This window comes from Haliaeetus albicilla, chromosome W (assembly GCF_947461875.1).
Source record: "Haliaeetus albicilla chromosome W, bHalAlb1.1, whole genome shotgun sequence".
NCBI classification, from domain to species: domain Eukaryota; kingdom Metazoa; phylum Chordata; class Aves; order Accipitriformes; family Accipitridae; genus Haliaeetus; species Haliaeetus albicilla.
Genome location: NC_091515.1, coordinates 46,334,003 through 46,359,633, shown reverse-complemented (window position 1 = coordinate 46,359,633; position 25,631 = coordinate 46,334,003). Strand labels below are relative to the sequence as shown.

At 49.2% G+C, this 25,631-nt stretch overlaps 3 long non-coding RNA genes across 10 annotated transcripts in view; 1 reads left to right on the top strand and 2 right to left on the bottom strand.

The window, feature by feature from the left end:
• Nucleotides 1-9,416: 9,416 nt before the first annotated feature.
• Nucleotides 9,417-17,430, bottom strand: LOC138683552 (uncharacterized). 4 transcript variants are annotated; one of them, XR_011323057.1, is made up of 3 exons: nucleotides 15,666-16,358; nucleotides 10,970-11,399; nucleotides 9,417-9,866 (listed from the first exon to the last, which is right to left on the bottom strand). It is a non-coding gene; the product is annotated as an uncharacterized lncRNA (long non-coding RNA). The 4 variants fall into 4 exon arrangements; XR_011323055.1 differs by having other exon boundaries at nucleotides 9,417-9,824; XR_011323056.1 differs by lacking the exons at nucleotides 9,417-9,866; nucleotides 15,666-16,358 and adding exons at nucleotides 12,480-13,430; nucleotides 17,412-17,430 and having other exon boundaries at nucleotides 10,323-11,399.
• Nucleotides 17,431-17,764: 334 nt separating this feature from the next.
• LOC138683548 (uncharacterized) overlaps nucleotides 17,765-25,631 on the top strand; it is a 313,882-nt gene continuing 306,015 nt past the window's right edge. Inside the window, exons 1-4 of one of the 4 annotated variants that reach the window (XR_011323045.1) lie at nucleotides 17,765-17,857; nucleotides 18,152-18,196; nucleotides 21,768-21,894; nucleotides 22,779-22,953. This is a non-coding gene — a long non-coding RNA (uncharacterized lncRNA). Of the gene's footprint in view, nucleotides 17,858-18,151; nucleotides 18,197-21,767; nucleotides 22,358-22,778; nucleotides 22,954-25,631 lie in introns of those variants that run through there. The other 3 variants (XR_011323044.1, XR_011323047.1, XR_011323046.1) reach the window with 3 other exon arrangements.
• LOC138683550 (uncharacterized) lies at nucleotides 18,606-25,383 on the bottom strand. 2 transcript variants are annotated; one of them, XR_011323051.1, is made up of 4 exons: nucleotides 24,822-25,383; nucleotides 24,572-24,684; nucleotides 21,789-24,093; nucleotides 18,606-19,098 (listed from the first exon to the last, which is right to left on the bottom strand). It is a non-coding gene; the product is annotated as an uncharacterized lncRNA (long non-coding RNA). The 2 variants fall into 2 exon arrangements; XR_011323052.1 differs by having other exon boundaries at nucleotides 22,768-24,093; nucleotides 24,822-25,377.

The following is a 25,631-nucleotide window of genomic DNA, read 5'->3' as shown; positions in this document are numbered from 1 at the left end:
AGGATTACCTACTGAGGGTGGGGCTGCTAATTAGGGGCCTGGTGCTTGGGGCAGGGCCTGGTAATCCCAGGGCAGGTGGTGGGGGGAACCCATTAACACCAGAGGTGGGTGCTTGGGGGTAGACTATACCTCATGAAGTGGTAGGTGGGTGGGGAAGGTGTAGATAATCTATTAAAAAAAATATTAAGAATATGTAAGTTTGGTGCAGCAGTAGAAATTGGCTTCCTGCCCAGGAGCAAGTGTTTTCTTCTTTTTTTTTTTAACTCTTTGCTCCCTGGGAGTCTACTACTTTCTACTGCTTTTTTTTAAAAATGTTTACTTTTAAACTTAAAATTAAGTTTAAGCGCAGCAGTAGTGCCAATTTGCAAGTTAAGCGCAGCAGTAGTGCCAATTTGCAAGTTAAGCGCAGCAGTAGTGCAAAACCTAAACTTAAGCGCTACAGTACTGCAAAATCTAAGGTTACGTGTAGCAATACTGCAAAGTTGCAGTAGGAAATGGCTTCTGCCCTGGGAGTAAATTTTTTACCTTCATTTAATAACTCTTTACTCCCAGAGCCTGAGCCATCTGCTACTGCTCTTTTGTTTTAGATTTAAGTTTCACAGTAGCAACTTCCAAGTTTCACAGTAGCAACTTCCAAGTTTCACAATACAGTTTCACAATAGCAACTTTACATTTTTACAATAGTTTTACAATACATTTGTACAACAGCAACTTCAAAAATTGCAATACAGAATGGCTTCCACCATAATAGTAAATTTTTTTTTTTTTTTTTACTAAATTACACCCAGGGACAGTGCCATATGCTACTACTTTTTATTATTGTTTCACATGGTATTTAAATACAAAGTTTACAGACCATGTTCCAAGGTATCAGTCTTTTCCACATTTGTCACTACCATTATGTCTGTTGCTGCACATCCAGAAGTTTTCCTCCCTGAGGTGACGTTACCTCCACGATCCCTGTTCTCAAGTAGAAAACGAGTTAGCTCCGCTCCTCTTCACAGACTGTCCCTTTCCACACCTTGGCACAAAAACAAAAAATGGAAAATATCATTATATCACAAACTACAAAGAGCACCCAAATATTTTACAAACACACCAAGGAAAAATACAGTTACAGTCACGCACTTCACAACCCTGGCCTACTCCATGCTGGCCATCTAGTCCAACTCCCCCCACCCTTCGCCTGCAAAATCCTCAACTGTCTTCCAAAGACCATCCGCTGACCAACATAATTCCCTGCGCTAATTGGCAATTACTACATTGCAGGGGAGCACTCCATGGGAGCACTCTTCCCAGGAGCCTTGAAAAAAATCCCCCTGCCTGTGAAAACCCAGGCCCTAGCCTGACCCCCATCCGAACATTGGCGATGAACATCGCCTCACAGAACAACCAGGACTGGGGAAAAAAAAAAAAAACAACCAAAAAAAAACCCCCCCAAAAAACCAACAAAACAACCCGGCTTGAGGGGGGGGGAATCTCCCGGCTAGGGTTTTTTTATTCTAATGGTATTTTTTTTCAATTCCAATTCCCTGGAAAACATCTCACCTGTACAACCAGAAAGGAAAAAAACATTAAAAAGTCAAAACACATAACCCTACAAGGTTACACACATTCACAACACACTACTCATTGACATTGCATGCACACCAGCCCTCATTCTCAACTCATCCATCCAACTGCCTGCCACCCTCAAGGGGCCATTGCCCTGTGCGTGCTGCACCAGGGGTCTCAAAAATCGCCCTCCCTGCCAAAACCCCGGCCCGAGCCTGACCCCTGTCCGAACATTGGCCATGAACATCTCCTCACAGAATGGCCAGGACCAGGAGAAAAAAAATGCAGCTGGGGGAAAAAAAAAAAAAAAATCCCCTGGCTGGGGATTTTTTATTCTAATTGTATTTTATTTTTTCCTAATTGCCTAACAAACATCTCTACATGCACCCTGCAAGAGACCACTAAAAAGCTAAACCACATAACCCCACAAAGTTACGCACATTCGCAACACACCACTCATTCAGATCACACGCACACTAGCCCTCACTCTCAACTAACCCATCCCACCGCCAAAGAGTGTCAAGGGGCCATCGCCCCTTACTCGCAGCACCCAGGGCCTCAAAAATTGCCCTACCTGCAAAACCCCTGGCCCCAGCCCAACCTCTTTCCAAGCTCCCCACAAACTACCCTTCCATTACAGCAACTCTTCAACACGTCCCATCTGCGCCATACACAGATTTTCAACCAGATACTGAGCTTTCATAGTGGCACTTATCACAGTCCAACCTCGTAGCAACCACATCGCCTAAATGCGAGGTTCCTTCAAACGCCTTGTGCCCTGTGATCACCTGCAAAACCAACACACAAAACTGTTGAATACGCACTTCACCCTCGGCGTAAAAAAAATCCTGCACAGCTCCAAACACCTGCTTCCCACTGATTCCAAAACCAAAAACCTCAATGCCTTAACCATTTCTAGAAGCTTACCACAAAGTGTCCACATAAACAGTATTAACACCCATGTCCACTTACTGCCTTACTATATTCTACCTCACAATCCACTTGCAATCCACTCCCCTACTGACATGCAATGACTCAAAAAATCTTTTAACCCTCAATGCTAGCAATCTAGACATATCAACATTTCACCCATAGAGTCTTATCGCTGTTCCACCTACCCCTGACTCTACATCCCTGGGCAGAGCAGCTCCAAGCCAAACACACCCGTGCACAAACACACACAACACAGAACACTACAGACAAGGCAATTCAAAGAGAGAGAAAACTCTCAGCAAGAAGAATGACCCCCAGACAAGAGGTGCCATCTGGCAAATTGACCTACAGCGCCCAAAACCACAAAGCGAGGAGGCTCTACGACAGCCCCAAAGAAGAAGAGGCAAAAGTAAGGGCCCGTTACAAGATGGTACTGTCAAAACCAAGATGATGGATGTGTAAGAAGCCTGTCATCAAGACCTAGGAACATCAAGGTGCAGGGAAGAAGTCCCAGTCCAAGACAACACATGGCTAGAGAGCAGAGCTGCCAAAGCAGCCCAGAAGAGTGCCGCAAAAGAGAACCGGTGGGAACCTTCCGACACCAATCCACGCTTTACAGCTCCGAGCGCAAGAAAAGAAGCACCCGACTGGCACAGTGCCGATGAGTAAGGCCATTCGAGACCCTAGGGATGGTGCCCAAAGCGCATGCCACGCTCCCTGAGCGCAAAGACTGATGATGGCATTGAGACCTGAGGAAGGTCTAAGCACAGAAGACAGACTACACAAACTACACACCACCACAGACACAGGCTGGAACTGCCCTGCCCGGCACATGCTGGTCTCGGGCTGAAGAGCAACCTGCTCCCTTCATCTGCGCAAACAGGACTGTTGCTGGACAGCCCTGCCCTCCTACTCTCACTTTAAAACCCCTCACGGCAATTCCCAGCTGTGTCCCTCCCTCCCTCCCAGCCTCTCCCCAGCCCGGGTCCCTCAACTTAACTTTCAGACAGCCAAGGGTACGAATGCATCCTCCACAAAAATCACATGGGCTAACTGGGACGATCCGGCTACAATCATTTCCGTAAAAAAGATCTCAGCGTTGCTGTCCACACAGCCCACCAATGCCTACTCGATCCCAGATGACTGTACAACCCTTGCCTAAACAATTAAGGCAAATCAACATTTCACCCATAGACTCTTATCACTGTTCCACCTACCCCTGACTCTACATCCCCGGGCAGAGCAGCTCCAAGCCAAACACACCCGTGCGCAGAATGTCGCCACTTGGAACGCTACCGACAAGGTGATTCAAAGAGAGAGAAAACTCTCGGCAAGAAGAATGACTCCCGGACGGGAGGCGCCGTCGGGCAAGATGACCTAAGGAGCCACAACCGCGAGGCCAGGAGGCTCTACAGCAGACCCAGAGGAGTCGAACGGAACAGCCCGTTACAAGATGGCACTGTCAAAACCCAGACGACAGATGCACCAGAAGCCTGGCGTCGAGACCTAAGGATGTCAGGATGTGAGGAAATAGTCCCAGTCCGAGAGAACGGACAGCTAGAGAGCAGAGCTGCCAATGCGGCCCAGAAGAACGCTGCCAAAAAGGACCGACCGGAACCCGCCGAGACCGATCCATGCTTTAGAGCTCCGAGCGCAAGAAGAGAAGCACCCAATTGGCACCGGGCCGATGAGTACGGGCATTCGAGACGCTAGGGACAGCACCCGAAGCGCATGCTGCGCTCTTCCGGCGCAAAGCACGACAAGGACATTGAGACCCAAGGAAGGTCTAAGCGCACAAGACAGACTACACAAACTGCACGCCACCGCGGACACAGGCTGGAACTGCTCTGCCTGCCACACACAGGTCTCGTGCTGAAAAGCAACCCGCTCCCTTCGCCTGCGCAAAGGCGACTGCTTTGGGAAAGCCCTCTCTCCTGCGCTAACTTTAAAACCCCTCCCTGCAATTCCCAGCTTTGTCCCTTCCTCCCAGCCTCTCCCCAGCCCGGGTCCCTCAACTTAGCTTTCAGAGGGCCGAGGGTCCAAATCCATCCTCCACAAAACCACACGGGCTAATTGGGATGTTCCTCAAGGGGACACATTGCTCTTCAACATCTGCAATGAAAAAAACAAATAAACAAACAAACAAAAACAACTCAGAAAAGGGAGTAAGCATCCCGCTGGCCAACGCCAACTACTTTCCCAACTCCCCCCTCCTCACAAGTGCCACCGTGTTCGCTTCCCCATTCATTCCAGACTCAGGCCCCGCAGCCGTCGTCACTCGTGGTACCTAAGGTACCAAGAGACACCAAGTTAGCACGGCACTCGTGAGAAGTTGTCAGCCCCATGCTCCTCCTCACTAATCCACAGCTCACCTCAAATGCTCATCCAATTCCAAAGGTGGCCCGCACAGCGCCTCCAAAACAGAAGGTAAATGCTTAACCAAGCAGCCCCGTAATACTTTGCTATTCAACACTAACCCGGCTGACGACCGCCTCACCTTCTCGGACCCCTCACCGGCATGCAGCTTTGCAGGAGACCTTATAGCAGACTTCACGGTACGTAAAGGGTGCCTATAAGAAACCTGCAGAGGGACTTTTTACAAGGGTGTACAGCAATAGGACAAGGTGGTAACGGCTTTAGTCCTAAAGAGGGTACATTTAGTTTAGGTGTTAGGAAGACGTTTCTCACTAGGGGTGGCAAGGCACTGGAACGCGTTGCCCAGAGAACCTGCGGATGCTCCCTCCCTGGAAGCAATCAAGGCCAGGTCAGATGGGGCTTTGAGCAACCTGGTCTCGCGGAAGGTGTCCCTGGGGGGGTTGGAACTAGAGGATCTGTATGGTCCCTTCCAACCCAAACCATTCTACGATGCTATGACATTCAAATCCAACTGCAAAACTCATCTGAGAAAGGCTGGTGAACCCTCCTCCCTTTCCCCAGCAGTCCCAAAACTTTAGAAACCCCTTTTCTTCTCCTCAACCGTCAGGAAAGGAACCCCACTGCTTCCTGACACCTCCTGCCCTCGATTTGCACCCCTGAACCCCCTTCAGCGGCTACTCCTCAGGAGCCCCTCTTCTGAGCCACATCCCAAATTCTGGGGGCACCTCCTAACCTACAGCTTCCCAGAGACTCTGAGCTCTGCTACATGCCCACAAAATAAAGTCAAGTCCCAAGGCTTGTAATCTACGAGGGGCCTGCCACAAGCTGCAAAGATTCTAGGGACAACATGGCATTCTGTGGGCAATGAGGAAAGGCATCCCAAACCCTGAAAGGCACTGTGCCTCACGACCCTTCTGCTTTCTTCAGAAATACTAAAACTCCATATACAGATGCATACAAGACGCTCACCCTAACCCCTGCTAAACAATGTCACCATCGGTCCCGTTAAGAGAGATATCAGCAACTTACACAGCATACAGCAGAACAGGTGAAAAAAACAAGGCTCCTTTTTCAATGAAGCTGGGAATTCCAGGAAAACACAATGCATGAAGAATTAAAAAAAAAAAAAACAAAACCAAACAATACATACTATTAAACCATCTTTCTACCCCTGAACACTCAAAACAAAATTACTGACCTGAAAAAAAAGAAAGAAAAAAAAAAAGCTGCACACAAGTGTTACCTTCTACCACACATGCTGCTGAACCTTGACTGGTCCTGAAGCTCTTACCTCAGGCAGACATCTCTTCCCAAAGGGCTGAGCCAGCTCAAAAGCTGCAAAGGACTCAAAGCAGAGCTGAGCACCAACACCAGAGAAACCCAGGAGCACAATAAGCTCCCTCAGCAGAGGCTGTGGCTCAAATACCCCGAGCCTCCGCCCACCACCCTTAGCACAATCACCTGGGAAAGGGGAAGGGCAAACCACCAGAAGTTATAAAGTCAGCTGGAGGAGCAGCAGCACTGTTCTCACCTGCCTTAAATTAACAGCAAGCAAAGCCCTGAACATAGAAAGTAACCCCCCCAGGAAATGACACTACTTGCTCCTGTACTACAGCTACAACTATTGCATCAGCAATGGGACCGGGTAGGGAATTAAACTTAATTTTTCTGGGGTGTAGATAGAAAACGATAGATGCCCTTCTAAACTATGTAAGAAACTAGCTCATTAAATGCAATGACAATGTTGTTATCAAAATTGATGTGCTTTAGTTTCCTATAAAAAAGCCAAAACGCTCTGGGGTTATGCTTCATTTCTAGCAAGACTGTGCATACCACCTAACTTCTACCAGAACTACCTTCTGGATAGCAATAACAAAAACACCCCTGTGTTATCAATGCTGTTTTCAGCACAAATCCAAAATGTAGCCCCATACTAGCTACTGGGAAGAAAATTAACTCAATCCCAGCCAAAACCTGCACAACAGGGTATGTGACAGAGACAAAAGAATTAAAAAATGGGGACAGCTAATTAAACAAACAGACATAGGAAGAAAATTTAAAAGGTGATGGGCTACATGACAGACAGGAATAACTTTAAGACAGTGAATAGGTTAAAGTAGACATAGAAAGAAAAAGTAAAAAGCAACGGGGTACACAATAGTGAGGAAAGAATTAAAAAACAGTGATACACAGCTCGATACAAGTAGACATAGAGGGAAAATTTAAGAAGTGATTGGGTACAGGACAAAAAAAAAAATTTAAATACCACAGTGAACTAAAACTGAGAAATATAAAGGAAATTTAAAAGTGACACAGGGGCACAGGACAGAGAGGAAAAAAATAAAAAATAAAGACAGTGAACTGGATAAAAGTAGACATAGAAAGCAAATTTTCAAAGCAACAGGGTACACAACAGACAGAAAATAATTTAAAGATAGCAATAGGCAGCTTCATAAAAGTGGATGTAGCATCGTGGTTTAACCCTGGCTGGCAACTAAGTACCATACAGCTGCTCACTTACTCCACCACAGTGGGATAGGGGGAGAATCGGGAGGGTAAATGTGAGAAACTCATGGGTTGATATAAAAAGTTTAATAATTAAAAAGACTTTTTTTTTTTTTTAAAGTTGTACGAGGAAAAAAAACCCAGCAAATTAAAACAATTGCTCACCACCAACTGACCGATGCCCAGCCAGTCTCAAGCAACTGGGTACAGGACAGAGAGGGAGGAATTAAAATATCGGGTCAGGGAGACAGAGAGGGGAAGACATAGAAATTAAATTTTAAAAGTAATGGGGTACAAGGCGGTGCAGAAAAAATAAAAAACAGGGAGAAGCAGCTGGTTAGAGAGAGGCATATTAAAAATTTAAAAGGCAACAGGGTACTGGGCAGAGTTGACAGAAGAATAACAAGTTTTGAGGAGCCATACACATAGGTAGGCAGGCAGAGAGGGAAACAGAGGAAGGGAGGCAAGCAGACGTCTAAAGAAGGAAGGCAGAGGTGGGCCAGGATGTAGAGGAGAGGACGTGCGACTCACCACAGCTCCTGGTGCCGGCAGGAGACCTTCACCGCCCCGATGCTTCTCTCTCTGCCTCTGCCCCTTCCTCCTCCCCAGTGCCGGCTGCGTGATCCTCACCTGCTCGGCAGCACGCAGCGGACGCCTCAATGCTCCTCACCCACAAGGCTTGCTTTGATACATGGTGGCTCACGCATGTAGCCAACAAAGGCCAGGGACAGCTCAGAGGGATCCTTCCTTGCCACAAGGACTGGCCATTCCTTGCTGCAGGCACCTACCAGCCAGACCCCCATGCACTCCCTCCTCAGCCAGTTCCCCTGCCCAGGCAGCCCCCTTTACAGCTGGAGCCCCTTCACACAGCAGGGCCAGCCCCATCGTCAGCCTCACTGGCCACACCTGGGGCCATCCCAGCCCCAGCTGGAGCCCATCAGGAACAGGGGCCATTGCCAAAGCCCCACAGCACCTCATCCCTGCCCCTGCACCTACCCACATCCAGGAAGACAGAGGAGGCAGGAAAAATTTATTCATTAATGCATATAAGAAATCCTGGCAATGAGTTGGCTACAAGGCTCAGTGCCCAAAGGCAGCAGGATGGGGGGATAAAAGGGAAGCGAAAAGCAAGAGGAAGGACAGAGGGATGCAGATGTGCAAGACAGGGAGCCAGGAAATTGGATGCTGGGAACAAGAGAGGGACAAGAAGCAGGAAAACGGTGTAGAGAGAGAAGAGCAGAGAGACTGAGCAGAACAGGGATGGAGATGGAGGAATAAATAATAGGAAGCAAGGGAGAGAAGGGGAAGACTGGCAGGACAAGAAGATAAAGACAGGACAAGGGACAGGGAAACATTCTCAGGTGATACAGGAGAAGAAACAGCAAGAACTAGAAAAAAGAAACAGGGAGCCAGGTAGAGAGAAAATTTTCAAAAAGCAACAGCATACAAGAAACATAGGCAAGAACTAACAGGTAGACGGAGGGAGGGGTAGATAGAAAATGTAAGAAGTGACAGGGTACAGGACAGAGAGGGAGGAGTTAAGAACTAGAGACAGGGAGATGGATAGAAGGAAACATAGAAAGAAAATTTTGAAAGCAACAGGGTACAAAAATCGAAAAGTAGGTACATGAAGCTGCATAGAGGGAGACATAAGAATGAAATTTGAAAAGCAACAGGGTACAAGAAACACAGGTGAGAAATTAAACTAAGGTCAGGGAGACAAAGAGAGGGAAAAGTAGCAAGAAAATTTAAAAAGCAACTGGGTTGAAGAAACATGCAAGAATTTAAATAGGGATGGAGAGGTAGGAAGTTTCAAAAGTGATGACATTACAAGAAATATAGGCAAGATTTTAAAAATAGGGACAGGGAGCCTGATAGAAGGAAACTGTGGTGGGTTGACCTTGCCTGGCTGATGAGTGTCCACCAAGCCACTCTATCATTCCTCCTCCTCAACAAGACAGGAGGGTAGCAAATACAACAAAAAAGCTTGTGGGTCAAGATAAGGACAAAGAGATCACTCACCAATTACTGTCACAGGCAAAACAGACTCAACTTGGGGAAATTAATTTATTGTCAGTCAAAATCAGAGTACAATAATGAGAAATATGAACAAATCTGAAAAACACCTTCCCCCCACCCCTCTCTTTTTTTCCTGGGCTCATCTTCACTCCTGACTTCTCTACCTCCTCCTACCGAGCAGCACAGGGGGAGAGGGAGCGGGGGGTTGCAGTCAGTTCATCACAAGTTGTCTCTGCTGCTCCTTCCTTCTTCGTGTTCTTCTTCTGTTTCAGTGTGGTGTCACTCCCATGGGGCCACAGGTCCTGCCAGAAAACGTGCTCCAATGTGGGCTCCTCTCCACAGCGTCACAGCCTCCTTTGGGTGCATCCGCCTGCTCTGGCGAGGGGTCCCCCATTGGCTGCAGGGTGCATATCTGCTCTGCCATGGACCTCTGTGGGCTGCAGGGGGACAGCCTGTGTCACCATGGTCTTCACTGCAGGCTGCAGGGGAATCTGCTTTAGGACCTGGATCACCTCCTCCTTTTCCTTCTTCACTGACTTTGGTGTCTGCAGGACTGACAGCTTCTGCACAGCATTTTTTTTAGCCCTTCTTAAATATCACAGAGGTGCTACCAGGGTTGCTGGTTGGCTCAGCTTTGACCAGTAGCAGCTCCATCTTGGAGCTAGAACTGGCTGTGCCCAGCATGGGGGCAAGTCCTAGTGTCTTCTCACAGAACCCACCCCTGCAGCCCCTGCCCACTCCCCTGCCCCAGCTTGCCACACAAACTCACTACAACAGTGATCAGCTACAGGGCAGAGAGGGTGGACTGAAAAGTAGGGAAAGGGAGACAGAGAGAGATTGGGGGGGGGGTAGCAATGGGCTACAGGACAGAGAGGAGGAACTAATAAAAAGGGAGAGGATACCACACAGAGATGGAGAAAAACAAATATTAGTGATGAGCCGCAGGGCAGAAGGAAGAATTAAAAAAAGGGGACAGTGAGGTAGATGAGAGAGACTGAGACATATCAAAAACACTGATGATCTAAAGGGGAGAGAGAGGGAAAATAAAGAATAGGGACAGGGAACCAGACAGAGAGAGAATAATAAAGACAAAAATGGGCTATGGGACAGTGAGGGAAGAAGTTAAAACATAGGGACAGGGACCTGGAACAAGAGAATCTAAGAAAGTAAAAGTGTATCCAGAATACAGGGCAGAGAAAGGAATTTAAAAATAGAGACACAGCATCAGACAGGTGAGAGCGGTGGGAACTGTGAAGGGCTAAAGGGCAGACAGGGAAGAATTAACAAGATTGGGATAAGAAGACAGACGGATAGATGGAGAAAGAAAAAGTAGTGATGGGCTGCAGGGCAGAAACAGAGGATTAAAAAAAGAGGAATGGGACAGGTCAGAAGTGCAGAGAGAAAAAGAAAACAGAGGCAGAACAACAGAGAAAGAGGGGGACTTAGAGAACAAGAGAGGGAGAGGTACAGGAAGAAAAAACAAAAAAATTAAAGCAGTGAGAGAAAGAGAAGGTGGGGGCAGGGAGGGACTGGGATGCAGAAGAGGGGTGACACAGCCCCAGGGGTCCAGGACTCACTGTACCTCCCGCTCTTGGAGCTGCTGAGAGAATTTGACCATTCAGACATGTCTGTCTCTCTCTCCCTCTCCCTTCCTCCTCTGTAGCTGCAGTCACTTGACTGTCATCCACCTAAGAGAATAGATTGGTGTCTTACAGCTCTTACAATATGAGGCTTCCTAGAAACACAGCCTCACATGCACACACACACTACATGACTGTACTGTGGTTTTGGTTACGCATACAGACCCTGCCGTGCACACTGGTGATCGGATCTGCTGAGGACTACACTAAGAAGGATCCATCCTCACCTGGAGAGGCAGGCTATCTCCTGTCTGCAGCTGCTGGCTGGATCCTCTTTATTTTATTCTTCAAATAAAAAATATTCTTCAAATGCAGGCCACTACGGAATCTTTCCATGGCAACCACGGCGAAACGGTGCCAGCTGACATCCAGCTGAGAGAAGAAAAAAAACATTAGCACAAAGCTGGGTAGGAATCCAAAGCTGCCTTTTTTTTGTGAAGGTTTGTGAAGACAGTACGACTGAGCGGAGGAAAGTAACTTCACAGCGGCAAGTAACTTAATTGCTCTTCTACAATTATCCAAAGGACAATTACAGCCATGAAAGAGAAGGAGAGGTCAGGCAGCAGAAGAGCTCTGCAGGCTGGCACCAGTCAATATTGCACTCTCTAAAAACAAACAACAACAAAACAAAACCGTGACCCTGTATCCTTCTTTTTTTTTTTTTTTGTTTTTCTTCTTCTTTCAGAGCTCATCCCTGCCTCAGCATTTTGTCTTGTCAGAGCATGAAGCACAGGTGATCCGTATCCTGACGACTTCTGCGTGTGATGAATGCCTGTTCAGAAATAGTCCAAATCTGCAAGACTGGTGTCATTTTTATGGTTTTTTAATCATCATAACTCAAATTTTATTTACTCATGCATTTGTGAGGAAACTAATTAACTTTTAGATACTGCCTCTCCTTTTTGGGGGGCGGGGGTGGAAATGTGTTAGAGACTGAAAAACATTATGATTCAGAGCTCCCAACCACGAGGGAGTGGTGGAGAAATCAATGAAAGCAAAGACCAACAGCAGCAACGTCAACTGAAAGTTGGCTTTCATTCCGATCACGTACTTAAGCGACTCTCCAAGTCTATGCCTCGGTCCTAGGAATGACTAGTCCCTTTTTGGAAGGACAAACTTTTTCACTTAAAAGTTCTAGACTGAAGACTCCGCTGAACAGAATGGGGATTGTGCCACGGGACAACATGCCATCAACACTCTTAATGGGGAAGGAAAAAAAAAACCCAAATAAAAATCAAGTTTAAGTACCAGTTCCCATCATGTTTCACTCATTACATTTCTACTGGCATCTAGGTGCTCAAAAATGAACTACAGGGACACCACATATTCCTAAAAATTCAGTTATACATAAAAAAGTAAAAGACTATTTCCAACTTGCCCGTAAAATCAGTATGAACAGAGAGAAGAGAAACACTCAACCCTGAAGAAGCTAACAGGCAGCTCTGAATTTACCAGACAGGAAATTTCATTCTTTCACCTGAAACAAAAACACATCAAGGGACCAGTTCAGGAACAGGGCACGATCTGTTAACAGCAATTTTTCCATCATCTTTTCTGCACTAGCAGCAAATTTGCCTTCTCTGTGGGTTTAACGTGGAGCATCTGTAGTGCCCTCGAACTCGCAAGTGTTTCTCTCCGCTCCCCCAGCCCGATACGTGCGATTACCTGAGCAGCAAGCGGAATTAACCACGCAGGATTTTCTTTGTGTGACGCGGAAGGTGGCACTGGGAGAAGAGGAGACAAAGAAATGAACCTGCTTGTCACACCCAGCCAACGGTGAAAAGACAGGGGAGGATTCTGCCGGAAGGGCTCTGCACCCCAGGAGCTCCCGCCGGCCGGTTTCTCTCCCCTTTGCCCGGTACCGAGGGGACAACGACACCTCGCCCGCGCCCCCTCGCAGGGGGGGCTGCCCCAGGAGAGCCAGGGGACCCCCACCTCGCTTCTGCCCGCGGGAACGGACCGGGAGAGACCCTCCACACAGAGAGAGGAGCGTGGCGTGGATTGCATGCCCGAGGGAAGAGGCCAGACTCCCCGCTGGCAGAAGGACAACTCACCTCCCTGCTGCTCGGAGCGGCTTGCTGTGGACAGCTCTGCCTGCGCCTGGCCGCTCTTCGGCCGTGCTGGGAGTGCAGTCTGGCCGACGGACGCTCAAGCGAAAAGACGCTCCAGCTAATCGCGCCTCCTGCTCGTTACAGCCGCAGGTACTTTTGCCTCTGGCTAATGCACGCTCCAGACAGCGGACACCCCGCCTCGTTCCAGCTCCTGCTTGCTACAGTTCTGGCTTGTTGAAGCCCCAGCTCCGCACTGAAGCTCCGGCTGATTTCAGCTGCTTCTCCTTACAAGTTCCAGCTACTTGCAACGGTCTGGGCTTTCCATAAGGTTGTATATCAACTGCTGTCAAAACTGGAGCATTAAGATTAAACATCAGAGTTACATGCCGAATAAATATTCATTAGTTTGCGCGATTAATTACTTAACAACTTTTCTGAGCAGCGCAGAAAGAAGAGCTGGACTCAAAGAGGGCACGTGGGGTCTGAAAAGCACCTTTCCCCCCACAGACCATCGCAGATGTTGAGTTCGGCCTGCTACGTGCCGGACTCCCAAACTTCGGCGTCCGACACAACCAGACCCCCATCTCCGGGGAGGGTCCATGCACCCTGCCCGCCCCCCGCTTCCCCCCGCAGCCCCCAACACCCTCCCACCCGCCTGCAAAACCAGCCAAGCCGGCTCCCGCTTTTGGCCCCCACACCAGCTGACTCGGGGCCCATTTGGGAGGCAAAAAACCCGGCTGCTGAGCCTGTTCTCAAGGCCCAAAAACGCAGGGCCGGACCTCTGTTTCTGGGCCCAAAGCCGCGCAGCTCGGTCTGTTTCCGAGCCCCCAAATCAGCCACGCGAGCCTGTTGTCAAGCCCCAGGAACAGAAAACTTGTTCTCCATTTCTGACCCTGCAGTGCCCACAGGCGACGCCGAGCGTAGCCACCCCACAGCCCTGCGCCCCCGGGGCCCCACACGTAGTTTCGGGGAGTGCTCGGGACCTGCGGAGGGCCCGGCCCCACGCCTCTGCAGGGCAGCCCCAGCACAGGCAGGGCGTCGCTTCACGATTGACGTTTCAGGCTTTATTTCCCCGCCATCACCGGCACGGCCAGGCCCCCACCCCAAACCCCCCAGCCGAAGCACCCCCGCAGGTAGCCGGGCCCAGCCACCCGGAAAACAAGAAAACCAAAGACGGGACAAGACAGAGAACGTGTGGAAAGGCAAGGAGAAGGACACAGAAACAGAGAGAGCGCGGGAGGGGTAGGGAGCAGGACAGAGAGATGGAGCAAGAAAGGAAAAAAGGACGGGAGGCAGAACCAAGGGAAAGAGAGACAAGGATGGGGAGCAGGACAAAGGGACGGAAGAAATAAAAAAAATAGCGACGGGCTGCAGGACAGAGATGAAGGGATTAAATAGACACAGGGAGCATGACAGAAGGACAGAGAGAGACAAAAGGGACAAAGAGCAGGCCATCATCGGTGGGGAAAAAACCAACTGCGATGGGCAGTGGGAGAGAGATACGGAAAAAGAAAATAATACTGAGGAACAGAAAAAAGAAAGAAGCGACAGCTAGCTGGACAGGGGGACACAGTTAGAAAGGGTGGGAGAGGGAATGGGGCAGAGAAAGACAGACAGAAAAGGTAGCAAAAGAAAGCAAGGCAGAGGGACAGCAAGGCGGGGCGGGGGGGAAGGGACAGGGGCCTGGACAGAGGTGGAGAAATAAGCAGCAGAGACAGAGGAGACAGAAAGAGGGACAGGGAACATGGCAGAGAAGGAAAAATCAGGACAGCGGCAGGACGGAGATAAAAAACTGGGACGGTCCTCAGGACAGAGAGGAATACGAATACAAGCAGGGAGCGGGACAAAGGGATACAGCGAGAAACGACGGGACAGGAAGCAAGACAGCGCGACAGACAAGAACAATGACAGCGGGAGAGCGCGCGCGCGGGAGAGGCACAGGGGGTAGGGGAATTTAGAAAGAGAGGTATCAGGAGCCCTGCAGAGAGAGGGAGGGTGAATAAAAAAGGGGCAGGAAACAGCACAAAGGGTCACAGAGAGTAAGAGATGAACAGGAAGGAGGACAGGGACAGTGAGATCCAGAATAACAAAAATAAACAGCAACAGCGAGCAAGACAAAGGGATAGACAGAGAAACAGAAAGTAGGAAGAAGAGAGATAGGAAGGCAGGGACACAGAGTGGCACGTACAGGCACAGAAAGGAAAAGAACGCCAGGGGAACAGGCCAGAAAAATTGGGAGGCAGGGAAAGAGGCGGATGCAGATCAGGACAAGGAGATGGAAAAGGAAAAAACAGCGACTGGCTGCAGGACAAAGACGGGGGGGGGGAGGGAGCAGGACAAGAACGCAGAGAGAAAAAGAAAGGGGGGCAGTCGAACGAGAGAGAGAAAGAGGAAGGGGGAGAGGAAGAGGGAGCAGGACAAGAGAATAGACAGAAGAGGAGAGGTACAGGGAAGCAAAATAAATAAAAAAAAACAAAAAACCCCCAAACGTCACAGCAGCATGAAAAAGCGAGGGGGCCAGGAGAGGGGGAGGGAGGGACCGGGACGCACAAGAGGAGCAACAGGGCCCCGAGGGCCCAGGACTCACCACAGCTCTTGCTCTTGGAGCTGCCAGGAGGCCTTGGCAGCTCAGATGCTTCTTTCTCCTTCTCTCCTCCCTTCCTCTTCTGTAGCTCCAGTCGCTTGGCTGTCCTCCACATAACGGAACACGCGAGCATCTCGCAGCTCTTATGAGATGAGGCCTCCTAGACATGTAGCCTCGCTCGCTCACTACGTGGCCGTACCGCGCTGCTGGTCACGCATACAGACCCTGGCGGTCTGACCTGCTGTGGACTACGAGGAGGGATCCTCCCACACCCAGAGAGGCAGGCTCTCTCTTGCCTGCAGCAGGAGGCAGCTGCCAGCCAGATGGCCTTCCGTTTCTTCTTCTTTACCTTTCTGTGGCCTCTCCAGCTTCAGCAGCTCCCGTCCACAGCCAGTAAGCGCTCTGCCTGTCCCTCTGTGCTCCCGTGCCGCGAGGAGAGGGAGGCCAGACAGAGACAGCCCACGCAAGCCTGAGGCTGCTGCAGTCAACGGCATCCCCGGGGACGAACGGACAACCGCACTCACAGCGTGGCCTCTGGGAGAGGGAAAGAGGCAGCAGCGACCGTTATTACCGTAGCTCGACCCTGGCCGGAGCCCCTCCTTCCGCAGGGGCTTCCGCAGACGCCGCTCGTTCCCCGCGCCGCTGCTAACGGCACCCACGTTCAGGGAGACTCGAGAACATCGGAGGGCCAGCTTGCTGCCCTCACAACAAGGCTCGGGGGCTGCCTGCGGCTACAGCACAGGCTTCGGGGAGGGGCTGGAGCTGGGGGCAGCCGCACGGGCCAAGCGGGGCCGGGCGGGGGAGGCGCCGGGGGAGCTCTGGCGACTCGGGGAGGCGCCCGCTGGCCGCGCCTGGGGGGTGCCCACCTCCGTCCCCTCTTCCCTTCTATCGGCTCTCGGGGAACTGCCCAGCGCTGCCCTGGCCCGGCTCGCCTCCGGCGGACCGGGAGCCTGCCGCGGCGGCCGCTTCGCAGCTTCCCGTCCCGCCAGCCCCGGGCAGCCAGCGGGCAGGAGACACCCCCCGCCACCGGGGATCGCTCGCCTCACCTGCGGTCCCGGCGCTCGCCCGCTGCCGCCGAGACCCGCGCCCTACGCGCCGCCACGCTGCTCCCAGGGACCGCGCATGCGCCGGAGGGGCCGGAGCCGACGAGCGAACGCCGGGCTGCCCCACGCGCAGGACGGCGCATGCGCCCGGGAGGCGCGTCCGCACGGCTGGTCGGGGAGCGGGCGCAGCGGGAAGCCCGCGGAAAACCACACGAAACCGGCAACGCTCCTGAGTCTGACCTTGTCGGACTCCGGGGGCCGCGGGGGCAGCGAGGATTACGCCGCGCCCGAGAGCTACACTGCCACCCGGCCACCGAGTCCGCGAAAACTACAGCTCCCAGCATGCCTCGGGAGGCAGCCTGCCCTGCTGCCTGACCCCGAGGGGACGCCGCTTCCATTTCCGCCCACCCCCACGCTGGCGCAGCCGCAGTTCCCGCCGAGCCCCCAGCGCCGCTCCGGGCAGCGCCCGCCGCCGCCGCGCTTCCGCCGCCCGGCAGCGCCCGCCTCCGCCGCCCGGCTCCGGCTTTCCCCGGGACCCACCGGGCGACTGCGCAGCCCCGCCACGGGTCCGCCGCCCCCGCCCACGTGCTCCCAGTCCCCCTCTGAGCCCCCCCCCCCCCCGGCCTCGGCACAGGCGGCCCCCACCTCCCCCGGGCCACCCCCGCCTCCGACGTTCGCGGTCCGAGGGGCGCCCGGCCCCGCTCACCTTCTCCCTCGGGGCAGCCCGGCCACCGCTCCGCTCCTGCCTGGGCTCCCACCGGCCCCTCCCCCGGCAGCCCCCCCTTTCCAGGGAGGGGCCGTCGCCATCAGCCTCACTGCCCGCACCTGCGGCTCCTCCAGCCCCGGCCCGCAGCTGTGGTACCGAAATCCGGAACAAAACTCCTCAACACCAATGTGAAGTTAAGCAGCAGGCACTTCGTTGATTGAATGAAAGATGTCAAGAGTCATCTGATTTGGAAGAGGTGTTAACTGGGGTCAAAATACAGATTTTAATACCCATCTTATTTTAGTTCTAAGACTTGGTGATTGCCAGGTATCATCTTTTCCATTTACCCAGGTCCACCAGCGAGGCCACAAGGGAGACTTCTTCCAGAGAGAGGATAGAGTTATTAAGTCTAAAGTCCACGATTTGCTTTTCTCCTTCATGAAAAGGTGAGTGGATCATATATCATCACTATTCACCCAAACAGTTAACCCTAAACTTTTCACCTGTTCTTTAATACAGTCAACTCCAAGCTAATTTTTTTCCGTTATTAAGAGGGGACCAAAGATCATTTAAAATATTATTATACTTTCTACAAATATATCCCCATCTTAGAGCTTTAGCTACTAGAGAAAGTCTTTGGATTTGGGGGTCAGAGGAGCTGCAAGTATAAACCTTCATACAGCTCTGTTTAGGATGTGTGATTTTTCTCTGGTTGTCTAAACCAGTCTAAATTTCCATAGATGGTCACGACTCTGGGTGGCTCTAACAAGGATCCTGGAACTCCAGTAAATTCTAAACATCGTTTTATATTTCAAATATGATCCCAAGTTCCTTTTTGCACTTGTCTCTACGGTTTTGGCAACTGACAGCCCCAAGGGGTGCTTGTACAAGTTTCTCCTGAAGGGCGATTAAATTAATTCTTTTGTCCATGAGGTGGATGGTTTGGTAATGTTATAATTCACAACGCTATAATTCCTTCTTTCAAATTTAAAAAAAATAATTGCCTTTTAAATCCATCCAATTTAATTTGCTAAAATGATTCTCAGTGTTCTGCATCTTTTCTCAAGTTTTGGTTAAATTCAATGTCAATATTCTCCACGGAACTAGATTTTCATCTGACTTTGGAATCGGAAGGCAGGCTGTTACTGAGGTTAAATTTTGTGTCTTTACAAAGCTTTGAATCAATTACAAAACTAGAATTTTTTTTTAATCCAAATTACAAAAACGGTTAATATCAAGATTAATAGCTCAAACAATAATTGTTTCATTTTGTTTATCTCATGTTTAGAACCCCTCAAAAAAACCCACATAAACCCTATAAACACACAAAAAGATTATTGCCCTCGACAATATTCCTAATAGCAACCCCAATATTATAAACTTTACACAGCTGTTTTCCCAAATAGATAACGTGAAACTTACTTATAGATTTTCAGTTTTAAAGGGTCAGTTTCTTTAGACTTCCAATTTCTTGTTGGTGCTTTCTTTATTCTTGAATAATGAAGCCAAGGTTCTTCTCCCAGACCTTTATTGCTATAAGGGTTGTTAAAATGACTCGATACGGTCCTTTCCACTTCTCAGTGATTTTATATATATTCAGTCTCCTGCTCGGAAGGGATGCACTGCTACGTCCAATTCTAAGGGTCCAGCTGTGGAGACATACTGACAAAGTTCTTGAAAAGAATTGCTTAAAGAAATCATAACACCTTTTAAAAACATATCTCCAAAGGCACTCAAGATACTCAGAACATAGGACTCTTGATACGGTCTTTCATACAACATTTCATAATGACTTAAATTTTCTTTCTCTTCTGGCTATACTCTGATTCTTAATAGAGCCATGGGTAATGCTTTAACCCATGTGAGGAGTGAGGTTTCCTGACAAATTTTACTCGACTGTTGCTTAAGGGTATAGTTCATTCTCTCTTTTTTTTTTTTTCCCCCACTTGCTTGTGGTCTATATGGGGTGTGATAGTCTCAATGTATAGATAATACTTTGCTCAACTTGTCTCATAATCTTTGCTATAAAATGAGGGCCATTGTCAGATGACATTCTTACAGGCACCCCATATTTTGGTATTATCTCTTTGAGCAAGACTTTGACTACTTCCCTTGCTTTGTTGGTGCGACAAGGGAAAGCCTTGGGCCACCCAGTAAAGATATCAACTAAAACTAGGATAGATCCTTCTTTTCAAGGCAATTCTATAAAATCAATTTGCTAATATTCTCCTAAAAAATTTCCTTATTTAATAATCCCAAAGATGATCTTATTACTGATTTGGGGATAATTTTATATATAAATTTCACATCCGCTTATAATTGTTTAAACAATCTTTGTCATATTTCACTTTCTGTTCCCCAATATACTTTGTTATGTTCAGCTCGGGCAACTTCTCTTATTATTGTGGATGGGACTATTATTTGACCTGTCAGTGTTACAGCCTATCCTGTTTCATTTTGTTAGCCTGCAATCTAATAATTAATTCTTCATCTTTTTCGTTATAATTTGGAGTTTCTTTAGGCAATTTTGTACTTTTCTCTGGAACTAGTGCTAGGATGCCTTTTTCCGCAGCCTCTTTAGCAGCTTTATCAGCCAGTCGGTTACCTGCGTTAGGACCGGTCTTGCCTAACTGATGTGCTTTACAGTGCATTATCGTGACTGCTGTTGGTTTTTGAATGGTTTCTAACAATTTTGGTATTTGTTCTGCATGCTGAATGGTGGTTCCTTGTGCAGGTAACAGTCCTCTTTCTCTCCGTATCGCTCCATGTGCACGTACTACTCCAAAAGCATACTTTGAGTCTGTCCAAGTGTTGACTCGCTTTCCTTGACTTAGTTCCAGAGCTCGAATAAGAGATATCAATTCAGCCTTTTGGGCAGATATCGTCGAAGGCAAAGTTGGCAACGCAATTACCTCCTCGGTAGTTATTGTCTATCTTGATAAACGTTTTCCTTCACAGATGGAACCGCTTCCGTCGGCATATAGTTCCCAATCTGTTTCTTCTAGTGGCACATCTCAGAGATCCAGTCAGCTGGAGTAAACTCTTTCGATTGTCTGCAAGCAGTCATGTTCCAGTTCTCCTTTAACTTGATCAGTTGTTGAAAACGCAACAGGGTTAACGGTGGTAGTAGTTTTTAGGTAAACGTCATCTTGTTCCAGCAACGCCACTTGGTATTTCAGCATTCTGCTAGGGGATAACCAATGCCCCCCTTTCTGTTTTAGCACAACAGTTATCGTATGGGAAATGTACAGTAATCCTTTGTCCTCAGGTTAAACTTACGAGCTTCCTGGATCAGTAGCACAGTTGCAGCGACGGCTCTCGGACGACCAGAGCATCCCAGACTCACATTACCTAATCGCTTCGAGAAGTAGGCCACAGCTCGCCCACTTGGCCCTAAATATTGGGCCAGGATACTCAGAGCTATACCTCTTCTTTCACGAGCAAAAAGTTCAAGTGTCTTTGTGAGATCTGGCAGGCCTAGGGCTGGCACCCCTATTACAGCCTGTTTCCATTCTTGGAAAGTAGCTTTCTCGGCATCGGTCCAATCCATTGTTTGAGGTTTTGAGCTGCTCCTATAAAGGTCAGGCCAGCAAGCCACAATTTATAATCTACAGGTGACACCACTCAACCATTCCCGGAAATGCTCGTCATTCATTTTTTTAGTCTTAGGTTCGGGGAGATGACAAATTGCCTCTTTTCTCTCAGTTCCCAATTGTCTCTGTCCTTTTAGGATTTTAAAACTCAAATAAGTTTCTTCTTTCTGGGTTATTTGTTTTTTTTCTTTTGACACTCGATATCCACTGATTCCCCAAAAGTTCAAAAAGTTAATAGTTAACTTTGTGCATTGTTCTTCCGTCTCAGCTACAATTAACAGATCGTCCATATATTTCAGCAAGATTTCTTGATTATTTTCTTTCTTCCAAATCTCTAATTCTCGTGCCAATTGATTTCCAAAAATGGTAAGACTATTCTTAAAGCCTTGAGGCAAGACTGTCCACCTATATTGTGTTTTTCTCCCAGTCTCAGGATTTTCCCATTCCAAAGCAAAAACCTCTTGACTACTGGGATCCAAGGGAATACAGAAAAAGGCATCTTTTCGGTCTAACACTGTGAACCATTCTTGTTTCTCTGTTAGGGTTGTTAACAAAGTATAAGGATTTGCTACTACCGGATGAATATCTTGTACTATTTGATTTATTGCTCTGAGGAGGTCTTGAACTAATCTATCATCTTTTTCATTAGCCTTTTAACAGGCAAGATTGGGGTGTTATATCTGGATTCACATTCTATTAACAATTTGTATCTTAAAAATTTTTGTATTACCATTACTAACCCTTTCCGACTTTCCGGTTTTAGGGGGTATTGTTTAATTCTTACCGGATTCGATCCTGGCTTTAAATCAACTCTCACAGGTTCTGCTTTTTGGATTTACCGGGAACTTCCCAGTCCAGATGATTGGAATTACAGCATTATACTTTGACTGGTATAATCTTCTGCTTTCGGTAACCGTCCTGTTAACAACAAAGCCACTGCTTCGATACGTTTAGTTTCTGGAATTAAAATTTTAATCTCTCCATTTTTAAATTTAATTTCTGCCTCTAAGTTCTCAAATAGATCTCTCCTTAACAGGAGTTTAGGAGAATTTGGCACATACAAAAACTGCTGAGTGACCCATTGCTTTCCTAATTTAATTGTTAAAGATTTAAAGAAGGGTCTAGTTTCTCGTTCACTTGTTGCACCGACACCACCAATTTCTTCAAAACTTAACTCTCCCTCTAAGGTATTTAAAACTGAAAAGGTGACTCTAGTGTCAATTCAAATTCAATTTTCTGTTCTCCCAGGTTAGCTGTAACCAGAGGTTCTGCTGGGAGACTCCCCTCCGGTCCCCGTCAGATACGTTCACTTAAAAAGAACAAATCTACATATGGCACTTTATTCCATTTACTCTCTCTCCTACAAAACAACAGTAATTGCAATATAGTATTGTAACTCAAAGTTCTGTTTGTTTACCATTTTTCCTGCAATTCACCCCAATGTGCCAATAAACATCTCAACGGTGATGTTTTCGGTATCTTTTCATCAGCAGTTCTATTTCCTGCACTCTTATTCTTAAACAATTTTGCTAATGCCATTATACTTATATACATTCAAATACCAAATACCAAACAAATGCAAATGACAATTGTCCCAAATAATACACAAAGTCCAACCCAGCAATAGCTTTCGCTTATGACTTACGGGCAGACGCCTAGGCTTCCGCTGCAGACGGGTACCCTCCAAGCCCCAACCCTGCGAAGCTTTCGCCGCGCCTCACGGGCAGGCTTTCCAAACAAATTCCAAAGCAGCAGCGCCTTACCTTTTTTCCAGGGAACGCTGCGAGGAGCTTTGCGAGTCGAGGGTGATGGTTCTCCCCGAGAATACCTCGGTGCCGGCCGGAGTTCGATCAACACTCGATCTCGTCCAGTCTCACTTGCAAGATCCCATCTGGGTCGCCAAAACCGTTACCGAAATCCGGAATAAAACTCCTTAACACCAACGTGAAGTTAAGAAGCAGGCACTTTGTTTATCGCAGCGCTGGGGACGCGGGGGATCGCTCCTCCAGAGGCGTGTCCCACTTAGTATCCAAATCCATCAGTCTTTACAGACTTTTCCTGTCAGGTCATTGTTACCTAAGCTCCTTCCGTAAAAATGCATACTCTGCTCGTTCTTAAATTTAACCTTTATAATGATCGGTCCTTTGATTATATAACCTTATCAATATTCTTATTTAAAAACAATCATTGGTCAGTTACACTTAGCTCTGCTGACTGGCATCTTCGATACTCAAATCGAGATGGGAAGGGTAAGGGGGTTTCCAAGCAGCAAACTGGTGTCCACGACGGTTTCCTTAGTTTCCTGAAACAGAACGTAGAAAAAACAGTAACTTCCTGGTGAGGTTTCTAGGCTTAGCTCTTTCAAACTTTAACAATATTAAGGTTCCTAGAGTCACGCATAACACAGCTCCTAAAGTTTCTATGGCTACATTTCAAACTTAACAATCCTATACGTTATGCTTCACAATTTTACTTCTTAATCAAACCTAACTCTTCTATGGGATTAAATTTTGATTTCTTTACCAGAATATTTGCAACAGCTGGAGTCCAGCAGGAACAGGGGGGGCACGGCCTGACCCCCCCCAACGCCTCACCTCCTCCTCCCCTGGGCTCCCTCACGGCCCCTCGCCCCGTGCAAAGGGAGCGCAAACGCAGCCCGGAGGGCAAAGGGGACGGACAGCCAGCGTTTATTCAGTCAGTCGCGCGCCTGTCAAGTCCTGCCAGCGAGTCTGCTCCGGGGCTCGGGGCGCCCCCTGGCGCTCCCTCTGCCCCTCGGACACCTCTGATAGCATATTTCCATACATTCTGTATGGCACGTCTAAATATTGGGATGGTTTTAATATTTTGTACCAGCTGTGGAAACTGGTTTGCTGCTAGGTGACTGCAAAAGTGAGATTTGGTAAATAATTATTAGAAATCTTATACTAACACTACGATTGAAACAATAGACAAAAGTATAGCCAAGCAATTAACTAGCAGAGGTAGGTACTCCTAAGTTTTGCAGTTCTTTGCTCTTATGACTAGATGTTCCTGTACGCTAGATGAGAACAATGCTGAAACTGACCACATGTGATTGAAACTGCGTTAAGCTTCAAGATCAAAGAACAAGGACAAGAATAAAGACTTCAAGGACAGCCAGCAAGAACTTCAAATGGGTCGGTGGTTGCAAAAGCAGCCCTTCGACTCAAATGGATCCTTCATTGCGCGTGATCGGATGTAGGCAGTACTATGATAATCGGTTGCCATCGTTTTTACGTATATGTATACTAATCTGATTAACATGCAATTAGTTATTCTATATAACCTGTTTGTGCTAAAGCTGTGGCATGCATGCTAGGTGGAACTATCCCCCGTGCATCCAGTGCTGCAATGAAGAATGCCTGCTTTCTAAAACTCCAAAACGAGTCTTAGGGAGTTTCTTCGACCGGCTTTTCAGTATCAGGGGTACAAGGGAGGAAAGGAAAAAAAAAAGGCAGCGGTGTGGGAAAGAGAGGGGACCAGGGGAGGGGCAGGGAGGGACCAGAACGCGGAAGAGGGGAGACAGGGCCCCGAGGGCCCGGGGCTCACCACAGCTCTTGTTCTTGGCACTGCCAGGAGAATTTGCCAGTTCAGACGCTTCTTTCTGCTCCTCTCCCGCTCCCCTCCTCTTCTGTAACTCCGGCGGCGCGGCCGTCCTCCCCCTAGGAGAACACGCGTCTCATAGGTCTTGCAAGACGAGGCCTCCTAGGCACGGAGCCTCGCTCGCTCGCACGCTACGTGGCCGTACCGCACCGTCGGTGCTGCATACGGATCCTGCGGTGCACCTCGGCGGTCTGACCTGCTGCGGACTACGAAGAGGGATCCTTCCACACGTGGAGAGGCAGGCTCTCTCTTGCCTGCAGCGGGAGGCAGCTGCCGGCCGGCCGGACTTCCGTTTCTTCTTCTCTAGCTTTCTCTGGCCCCTCCGGCTTCAGCCGCAGCAGCTCCTGCCCGCAGCCGGTAAGCGCCCCGCCTGTCCCTTTGTGCTCCCGCACCGCGCGGAGAGAGAGGCCGGGCAGAGACAGCCCGTGCAAACTTTCCTTGCCGGCGGCGTTTCCTTACCGGGAGGAAGCAACGAGCGCGGCGGCACCTCCCGCCGGTGCCGCATTGCCGTTAACGTCGGACGGCACGTGCAGGACCGGGGCAGCCCCGCGCACTCGCAGCCTCCGAGCTGCAGTACCGAACATTGGTCACGGGGTGGCAGCGGCGAGGGCTTGGCACAACGCGCCAGCGCGCATGCGCGGCACCCCAGCTGCAGTACCGAACTTTGGTCGTTAGGTGGCGGAAGAGAGCGCTGGCGAAAGGGGCCGCCACCGCGCATGCGCGGCTCCCGAGCGGCTGTACCGCGCTTTGGTTGCCAGGCAACAGCAGGAGAGCCGTAAACCGCGACGCCGCGCATGCGCGGTTGCCGAGATGCCGCGTCGCGCTTTCGTTGCCAGGCAACAGCGGCTAGCGCCGTAAACGCGCCTGTCGAGATGCCGTACCGCGTCTCGGTTGCCCGGCAACAGCTGGAGCCCACCGACGCACGCCACCGCGCATGCGCTCCTCCCCAACGCCAGTTCCCACCTTCGCTCACCGGGTAGCAGCATCCGCACCCCCACAACGATCC